The 9522-nt window shown below is 50.4% G+C and overlaps 1 long non-coding RNA gene across 3 annotated transcripts; it reads right to left on the reverse strand.

Moving 5' to 3' along the window:
* Positions 1-506: 506 nt before the first annotated feature.
* Positions 507-5126, reverse strand: LOC119332813. Of its 3 annotated transcripts, none has more exons than XR_005161151.1 (3): positions 4346-5126; positions 3883-3952; positions 507-1148 (listed from the first exon to the last, which is right to left on the reverse strand). It is a non-coding gene; the product is annotated as an uncharacterized LOC119332813 (long non-coding RNA). The 3 variants fall into 3 exon arrangements; XR_005161150.1 differs by having other exon boundaries at positions 507-842; positions 1001-3952; XR_005161149.1 differs by having other exon boundaries at positions 507-3952.
* Positions 5127-9522: the final 4396 nt, after the last annotated feature.

Consider the following 9522-nt stretch of genomic DNA (forward strand, 5'->3'; position numbering starts at 1 on the left):
ACTGTCCTGCTCATCTGGGATACAGCATCGAATATTACTCCGATTATTGGCGCTGTGGCCGCCGATATGTACCTGGGGCAGTACAAGGTTCTCTTAGGCCTCGTTTGGTTACCCGAGATCCCGGGGGGATCCCCGTCGAAATCCAGGGCGCATGGCCCGCGCGGCAACTCAGCCCGTGGGAAGCGATCGCGCTATTTGGTCGCTCACCGCCGGAGGGCTTTCTGGCCCGATCCACGCCGTTTCCCTGGGAGAGCAATCCATGGCTCGAGGGGTCTGGGAGAAAATCCACGCGTTGGCTTCTCTCACGCGATCGAGCTCCACCTAGCGAGCTGGAGCGTTTCCCCTGCGTCTACGAGCCACCAATAATATAAATTAGGAAAATGCTCCCTGTGCGGGAAGGGAATCTCATCTGCCCTTGAAAATCCCCTGGCTGGGGTTTGCTACCCTGGTTTTGTTTACCTTGCTGCCAAATTAGCCCTTAGTTGGCAGAGCTGCAAACTTGATCGTAAGTGTACAAATACTGTTCAGTCAATCATTTCATAGATTTTTTGTTTCATAGATCACCCATCCTGTTCATTATGAAAATGGGGTAAAATATCATCCAGCAAAAGCCTTTACACATTCTTTATGATGCCACAACCTGAAGCATCAAAAGGAAAAGGAAAAAAGACATTCATCCTCAGATATCTAACTATACCTACAGGATGCTACAGTATCTTTTTGGAAACCTGAATAGGACAACGCACCAGTTAGATAAACTCTACCTAGCAACATGAAACTCCCAGCACCACTTGGGCCAGCCTCTCAGCCACTTCCCTAAGAATGTTCAGCACTCTTTTTTTCTGCAGAACAGCCCAAGAATCCAGTAGAGGGCAGAGATTAAAAATAACATCAGTAGGGTCTTTAGGTCAAATACTTTGAAAACATGATTTATTTCTTGTTTTCCATATAGACCAAAGTAAGGGAGCAGCACCAACAGAAACAACGGTACGATCTTTACCAACAACTGAGGTTTGTTATCTCTGATTACAGGGGGTCGTTATCTTATGCCTTTGTGCTGCGGTACCGGGAGCATGGCCGCCGTATCGAAATGTGGGCCTTGCTGTCGGTTTAATATTCATGTCCACTGGCTTTGGCTGCGTCAGGCCCTGCTCAGTTACATTTGGAGCAAATCAGTTCGTGAGAACATACCGGTCGAAGGAGGCGCGAAAGAAAGCATGGGAAGCTTATTTTAATGCCTATCACACTTGCATAGGCGCAGCGTTCATAGTTGGCATTGTGGCCATCGACGTGGCGAACAGGTTCAGACCGATCACCTGGTTCACCGCGTCGACCGTGCTCATGGCACTCTCCACAGCAAAGTTCCTATTGGGATCAGACTTGTATGTCAAGGACAAGGGGTCACCGACAGTATTCTCTGGGATGAGTGTTGCCATCCTAGCGGCAATCAAGAAGTGGAGGTTTCGGTTGCCGGAAAGGACTGACGACGGCGTCTACCACCACCTGAGTGGAAACAAGCTAAGTGTTCCAACCAACAACCTGAGGTATGTAAGCCTATGTATCAACAATCCAAAAAAAAATTCAACTTAAGGGGTTCCCCCCAATTTCATTGCTGAATCTTGATCCAACTTCCTAACAAGCTATCCATTAAAGTTCTTCTAGTCTTAACACTACCCCATCCTTCTCTAAAAGCAGTGGCAACTGAAATTTTACAGCTACTATTAATGTTATATAATCTAGGAAAGTTTTCACAGCACGGTTTATCCCCAAGACAATGATCCTCCCAAAACCTGGTGTTCTTCCCATTCCAACCATCTTAAAATAGAATTTGTAAACCAAAATCCCTACTACTAAGCAGACCATGCATAAACTGGGATTGCCCTGGTCTATCCTTAACATGTACAAAAAGCTCTTTGCTACAGTGCTTCTTCCTCACTGCCTCCTGCGACAGGCCATTACTTGTCTCTAATTTCCAGAGCCATTTACTCAATAGACAGATATTCCTAGTAAAGCCAGAATACCATAGTATCAACAATTCATATTCTATATATCTGATGTGCACCATCTTTACGGTTTACATATGCATGCATGGCTACCTTTGGAACAGGTTCCTAAACAGAGCTTGCCTAATCGGTGACCGCATGGACACTACAGCCTCAGGGCCACATGACAGCAACAGGGGGAGACTGTGTACGGTGGACCGCGTGGAGCAACTAAAATCGGTGATTCGCATCATACCGATATGCCTATCCACATTTTTTCTTCAGTTGGTCGACAATCAGGACATGCTCCTTGCAGATGTCATGGACCACAACATCCACCTGGGTACTTTTCATTTGACTGTTCCTCAAAACTTGCCTGTCATATTGAGCATGGTTGTGGCATTATTGTGTACAAGCACGTACGATCGCTGGCTAGCTCAAATCTTCCACCGTATTGCTGGCAACCGGAGGGGGCACACAATAAAGCATAGGATTGGCGCAAGCCTTCTGTTTGGCACCATGGCGATGGCTGTTTCAGCAGTCATGGAGCGATCTACTCGTGAACGTCACATATCTGTCCTCTGGAGTCTGCCGCAATGTGTGATGGGGGGGCTGGCCGATGCAGTCGGTGTGGTGGCGATGATGCAGTTCGTATACACCGAGCTGCCGAAGAGCCTCTCCAGCCTCGGTATGTCCCTGACATACATAGTGGCGGAGGTGGCTTATCTGGTGGACTTCTTTCTAAGGGAAGGTCGTGGAGGGAAGTGGCTCAACAACTACTACTGGTGGCTGCTCACTGCTTCTGGTGGCATCAACTTTGCATACTTCCTGTGGGTCAGCAGGGCATACGGCGAGGAGGGGCAAAGTGTGGACTGGGAAGCGGAGGTTGAGGAAGAACTGTCGTCTGCCACCTGAGTCTGTATTGTACTGGTGCTATCCTCTACTGGGCTGTGTGCCTTTTAGTTTGTGCTGGCCTGTGTGCCACTTACTATTATTTCTGTGCTACTGAACCTTTGAACCATCACACTATTATCTCCTGATGTATGCCCCCTTGCCATGTTTGGCTTTATTTATAAAAACTCAGGCTCAATGCCTTTTTATATCTTAAAAAAATGGTTAGTACCCACTACCCAGTGTCAGCCAGCAGAGTTAATGAGGTTAGAATAATCAAGCTTCAACTCCCACCTTCCTAAACATATGGCTTGGATGGTTTTAGCGATGATCGGATTGATACAAATGTTTTGAGCGGAGAGGCGACTGAGATTGGTAGAAGAGGAAATAAAAACTGGTTGAGGGGAAGAAAACGAGAAGAGAAACATAGTCCCCCACCTCACCTTTCCCTACAAGAACCAAACAAGGTAGATATCTCATAAATCCTTATGTTAAAACCATACCGATTCAGTAAAAGTCACCATGTCATATACTTCCTCCCTTTCTAAATATAAGTCTTTTTAGAGATTTCAATACGACCTTCATACGGATGTATGTAGACATATTTTAGAGTGTAGACTCACTCATTTTGCTCCGTATGTAGTCTATATTGAAATCTCTAAAAGGACTTATATTTAGGAACGGACGGAGTATTACTCATACCAGACTGCCAAAGTTACCATGAGGTGGTTTAATCCTTCATGTGCATGGGTGCCTTTTTCTGTTCTATTCAAAGGATCATATGTGAAAAAAAAACAGGTGATATACAAACAAAAGTGGTCTATGTAGAACCTAGAAGGCAGGAGAACAAAAGAAAACTGGATTGCCAAACACAGTAGGAATGATTCTGGCAGAAATTTAGGACTTGATACAAACTATCAATGAGCTTCCCAAAAGTGCAAAAGGCTGAAAATACAGTATTAAAGACACCGCTGCTAGTTAAAACTAAGCATATTAACAACTTTCTGACCTATCTGGGGAGGTGGTGATCTTGAAATTGCTGCACTCCCATGTACACATACATGATCATGGTATTTTACCTGCGAAACCAATCGCACATCAAATTCATGAAAAAAATGACCCCATGGTTATGCAGAGCAACCAACTAAAACATTCAAATTCTAACCAGTAAGCACTGAGAGCAAGCACATATGGGAGAAATATACATTTTTCATGAAGTTGCCATGACAATGACATGCAATGTGACATAGATAGAACACCCAAAGAAGTTGTTGTTGTGGTGGAGTAAAAATTACAAACAAACACTATTATTTAGTCATTGCCACCATTGTTATTGGTGCATAAGTTGCCACATTATTACACAAAAAAAATGACCATGCTATTTGTGTCCAAGTTGCCACTAATAATCATGCAAGGTTACCAACTAGCTAATGAACTAATTTACAGGCTGCTCCAAAAATGTGATTAAGCACCTTGATTGTAAGGGGTCTGGTGGATGTAGAAGGGAAGATGCCAGTCATGTACATGGCCATCTCCCTGACGCTCCTCTCCTTCCACTCCATGAACAATTGCCCGTTTGCCGGTTTTGGGGAAGGCTAACATCAGGATTGCTCGCTGGTTTGCTGCCCCCTCCTCTTGACGCTGCCTTCTGATGTTGTTCCTCACGCGCCGACGCCACCTTCCATTGCTGCTCCTCGTGCGCGTCGCATGGACTCTGCTGTTGCTCCTCGCGCAGATGCGGCCCATGCTGCTGCTCGGCTGCCCCTTGTGCGCCACCGCGGGGCTTCTGCTGCTGCTCCTCGCGTGCTGTAGTGGCCCTCTGCTGCTACTCCTCCCGCCGCGGCGCTCTGCTGCTGCTCCTCCCTAAGGAACAAGGTCGAGGTGCAGCCCCAATAGTCATTAACAAGCCCTCTGGTCAGAGCATCTCGGTCTTCCAATCTACCACCAGCCACGAGATCGAGCATCGCCTGTGATGCTTCGAACTTCTTTCTGCCGCAAATCAACACTCCCTCGAGGCCCCCGATCCGATCTGAGCTTCTCTCAGCGCGAATCTCCTCCGTGATTTCGCCGAGATGCGGCAAGGATGTGTTTGCCTAGCCACGAGCGCAGTGCGAGGTGCTGTACAATCTCGTCGCCCCCGCCGTCCCACCGGCAACAGAAGCGTGCTCCCCCGGTGCTAAAGATATCGACATCCATGTTCAGAACTTGGACAAGAGAGGTTTGGATGAGATAGTATCGGCCCTGTCGGTGAACTGACGGTGAGCGAAGGAGACTGTTAACCTAATCCTGCCGCACTTAGATAGTTTTTCAGTTACTTTCAGGTTCAGAGAATAACGTTGCACTGCCAGCCGTAGCATAGGTTCGGTTAGCCTCCTTTTAGCTGTTTCAGTTAGTCAGCACCGCAAGACGCGTTTTATGTGATCTGTGGGGAGGAAGTAGGAGTACCAGGAGCACGCTCGAGGTCATGGGATGGCACGATCTAGTAGCCCGAGCGAGTCGTTAGCTCGATCACTTTGAATAAAAGGATCAGAAATAGAACAGCTGCTCAGCAGTTCGTAGCACAAACACTTGTCTCTCGCGTCATCGCTCTCGGCTCCGGCCAGCTCGAACAACAACAATTGGTATCAGAGCCATTAAGGATCCATGGCGGGAACACGAGGATCGCGGCAGCGAGACGGTGATGGTGGCGACGTGCAACAGCGTGGCGGTGACGACGTGCAGCAGGGAGGCGGTGGCAGCGTGCAGCAGGGCGGCGGTGACGGGAACTGCGGTGTCCAACGCGTTGGCTCCAGGTCTCCAGTGCGTCAGCACAGGGCATCACTCTCGCATGCGCCGTGCTGTGGACGGCGTGGCGATCTAGTGGTGCGCAAGCGAGTGGTGAGGGAGAGCGGAGGCTCTGCCCAATATCCGACACTCACTCATACCAACTACGCCGACTAGGGCATGGTGATGCGCGTGCAAGTGCAGGCTCACGGCCTGTGGGAGGCCGTGGAGTATGGCGACCGCGACGATCGCGCCGCGCTGCTTCGCGATGTGCCTCCCGAGATGACCCGAGCCCAAGGACTCAACCAAGGAGGCGTGGGAGACCCTGAGGAAGATATGCATGGGCAGCGAGCACATGCAGGAGGCGAAGGCACAAACTCGTCGCCGCGAGCTCGAGGAGGTACGCTTTCGCGATGGTGAGTCCATTGAGGATTTTTCTCTTCGTCTTACAGTGTTCGTCAACGAGCTGGAACTCCTTAACGACACTGTGACAGAGTACCGCGCCGTGCTGAAGTTCCTCCGCGCGGTGCCTCGCAAGTTCCGGCAGATGGCAATGGCCATCGAGTCCTTCGCCGACCTGCGGACGCTCTCGATAGAAGAGCTCTGTGGACGTCTGTAGTCTGTACAAGAGAGCTATGCCCTGGACGATGTCGATCGCGGCGTCGGCGAGCTCCTTCTCACAGAGAGGGAGTGGAACTCCCGAGATAACCATCAGGGACAAGGCTCGTTCTCTGGCACCAAGGACGGCAAGGGACAACACGACCCGCGACCGCAAGGCGACGAGCGGGCTGGTGGACGCGGTGCGGCCAGCAAGAAGCCCGTCGGCGTGAAGCGAAAGGGCAAATGCCGCTACCGCGGCGTTCCTGGCCACTGGGCCAAGAAGTGCTGCACGGCGGAACGTGACCGCCAGAACTAGGGCGAGGCGGCGAACCTCGCGCGAGGCGGAAGTGGTGGTTGTCGGTGTCAAAACCGGCGGATCTCGGGTAGGGGGTCCCAAACTGTGCGTCTAAGGCTAATGGTAACAGGAGACAAGGGACACCATGTTTACCCAGGTTCGGGCCTTCTCGATGGAGGTAATACCCTACTTCCTGCTTGATTGATCTTGATGATATGAGTATTACAAGAGTTGATCTACCACGAGATCGTAGAGGCTAAACCCTAGAAGCTAGCATATGGTTATGATTGTTGTTGTCCTACGGACTAAACCCTCCGGTTTATATAGACACCGGAGGGGGCTAGGGTTACGCAGAGTCGGTTACAGAGAAGGAGATCTACACATCCAAATTGCCAAGCTTGCCTTCCACGCAAAGGAGAGTCCCATCCGGACACGGGACGAAGTCTTCAATCTTGTACCTTCATAGTCCAACAGTCCGGCTATCCGAGGACCCCTTAATCCAGGACTCCCTCAGTAGCCCCCGAACCAGGCTTCAATGACGATGAGTCTGGCGCGCAGATTGTCTTCGGCATTGCAAGGAGGGTTCTTCTCCAAATTCTCCAGGGTGTCTGTTGTAATGAGCAGTGTCCGGCTCCCCATTAATGTTGTACTCCTCGGCTTGTGTGCTTTAATAATGGTTGTTTCCACGTGTCGAGCGAATGCGAGAAGCCGGGGCATTTTTTACATTCGCCACCCTACCCATGCGACTAAATCGTCTATTTAAAGAGACGGGGATCCTCAGATCCAAATCACACCATCCCCTCCCAGTGAGTATCCATCAGAGCACGCCCAGAAAAGTCCACACCATCATGGCCGGTCGTCGCGACTCCTCCTCTCGCTCCCGTAGCACTAGGCCAGGCGATTGGGAGAAGTGTTCTGTCCCCCACAGCCGACTAGTAGAGTTGCAGACCCAAGGGTTTCTTCCGCCTGCATAGATGGTCCCCATCCGAGCTGGACTAGCCACTTATAATGGCGGGGAGCAAGCGGAGAGTTCTCCAAACCCATCCAAGGGGGAGCGGGTATGTTTTGTCCCCTATTTGCTGAGGGGACTCGGACTTCCAATCCATCCTTTCCTTCGCGGGCTCCTGGAGTTCTACGGCCTCCAGCTGCATAACTTTACCCAGCCTCCATACTACACGTCGCAGTCTACGTTGCCTTCTGCCTCGTACCCCGCACTCTGGAGGGGTCGGTATATCAAGTGGGCAGAGCCGAAATATGGCGCATTGCCGGGACCGGATACTTGTTCGGTACCCCGAAGAAGACATCGAAATACTGGCCTTCGGAGTGGTTCTACATGGAGGACGTCCCTCTTTCGGGGCCTATTCGGAAGGGCCTTCCCGAGTTCGTAAACGCCCCGTTGAAGAAACGCCATAGCTGGCACCCCCGGAGCCCCCAGGAGGAAGATAACAGAGAGATCCTTTTCCTGATGGACAGGATAAAGACGCTGGCCAAATCAGGGCTGACAATAAATGAGGTTATGTCCATATGTATAATGCGGGGAGTGCAGCCACTTCAATATTGGGGGAAACCCGTGTGGCACTTCAACGGAGAAGACGATGCCACCCGCTACGGTCGTAAAGGTCCGGACTCCGCCGCCGCTCTGGCGAAGATAATGTTCGATTTGTATGAAGGAGAAGAAGAGGAGTTCATCTGCATCAAACCATAGGATGGATTCTCCATGTACAACCCCCCAAGCTGGGTGAGTTGCTATCTTTTGTTCCTAGTATTTCCCGCATTCTTTAGCACAAATATTTACCTTGCCAGTTCATAGCAGGAACTGCAAAAAGCTATGAGGGAGGTCCACAGCCCGTCTCCACAGCCAGAGGACCCCGACCGGGCCCTCGACCCCGGACTCAAAGTAGATCTGGACACATTTGTGGAGCTCATTGACAGGACATTTTATCAGTTAAGCTGCGATGGTGCGCCGGTGGCCATCATAGCTGATCATCCTAGCCTACTCCCTGTATCACACGTAAGTAAAACCGCAGTCCCAACTTCCGGGAAGGATTCCCTCTTTGCGCCTTACCCACCGCACATGTATCACGTTTTATAGGGAAGGCCATCGGGACGCCAGGCCGAACCCGCGGTGACTCGCCAACGAGGGGCACCAAAGCCGGGTAGGCTTAAAAGGAAGGCGGTCAGGATCGAGACGCTGTCGCAGAGGTATGTTTAAAAACCTGCCACGTAATTATCATCGTCAAAATATGACAATGTCCATTGTCTTCCGACAGAAAAAGCGCTCGCCGGACTATATCCGGAGAGCCTGCCGGCCACGCCTCCACCAGCCGGACACCGAGGCCGGACTCAAGGGCATAGGTCAATGTGGGGACAACATCGGACGATCCTCCTATAGAGGATGCGGATAGACTCTCCGCTACAAACTCCGAAGTGGAGAGCGCCATGAATCATAGGCGCCGACGGGCCACACTACGCGACCCTAATTTCTCTGAAAAGGCATTCAATGCCTTCAACTCAGGGGACGCGTACATCCGGGCTGCTCAAGGTGGCCTCGCCAGAGCCACGGACCAATACGTAAAGGATATACAGGTAAGAAAATCTGATGAGTATGTATATCAGTAGCCCCTGAGACTTGAAATAGTTAGCACAACTGATTTAAGGATCCTCGTGTGCATAGGTTCTGATAGAGAAGAATACCCAGTTGTCTAAAGAGCTGGAGGAGTGCAAAGCGCAACTGCAGGTCGCAATTGCCGCAATGGAGGAGTCCACGAAGGCCCCATCTGGTAATACTTGTTTTGATCGAAAATAATGTAATGGTATGTACCCGTAAGTATTCGACATGAATGCAAATCTAATAATAGATTCTGCAGACAATCCCGGAGGCAATCCGAAGATCGTACCAGAGGATGAGCAATATGCTCAGCGACAACTGAAGGCTGGCGAGCGTGTGCTTACAAAGGTTATACATGAGAAAAATACTCTCCAGGACTCGAA

This window comes from Triticum dicoccoides, chromosome 1B (assembly GCF_002162155.2).
Source record: "Triticum dicoccoides isolate Atlit2015 ecotype Zavitan chromosome 1B, WEW_v2.0, whole genome shotgun sequence".
Classification (NCBI taxonomy): Eukaryota; Viridiplantae; Streptophyta; class Magnoliopsida; order Poales; family Poaceae; genus Triticum; species Triticum dicoccoides.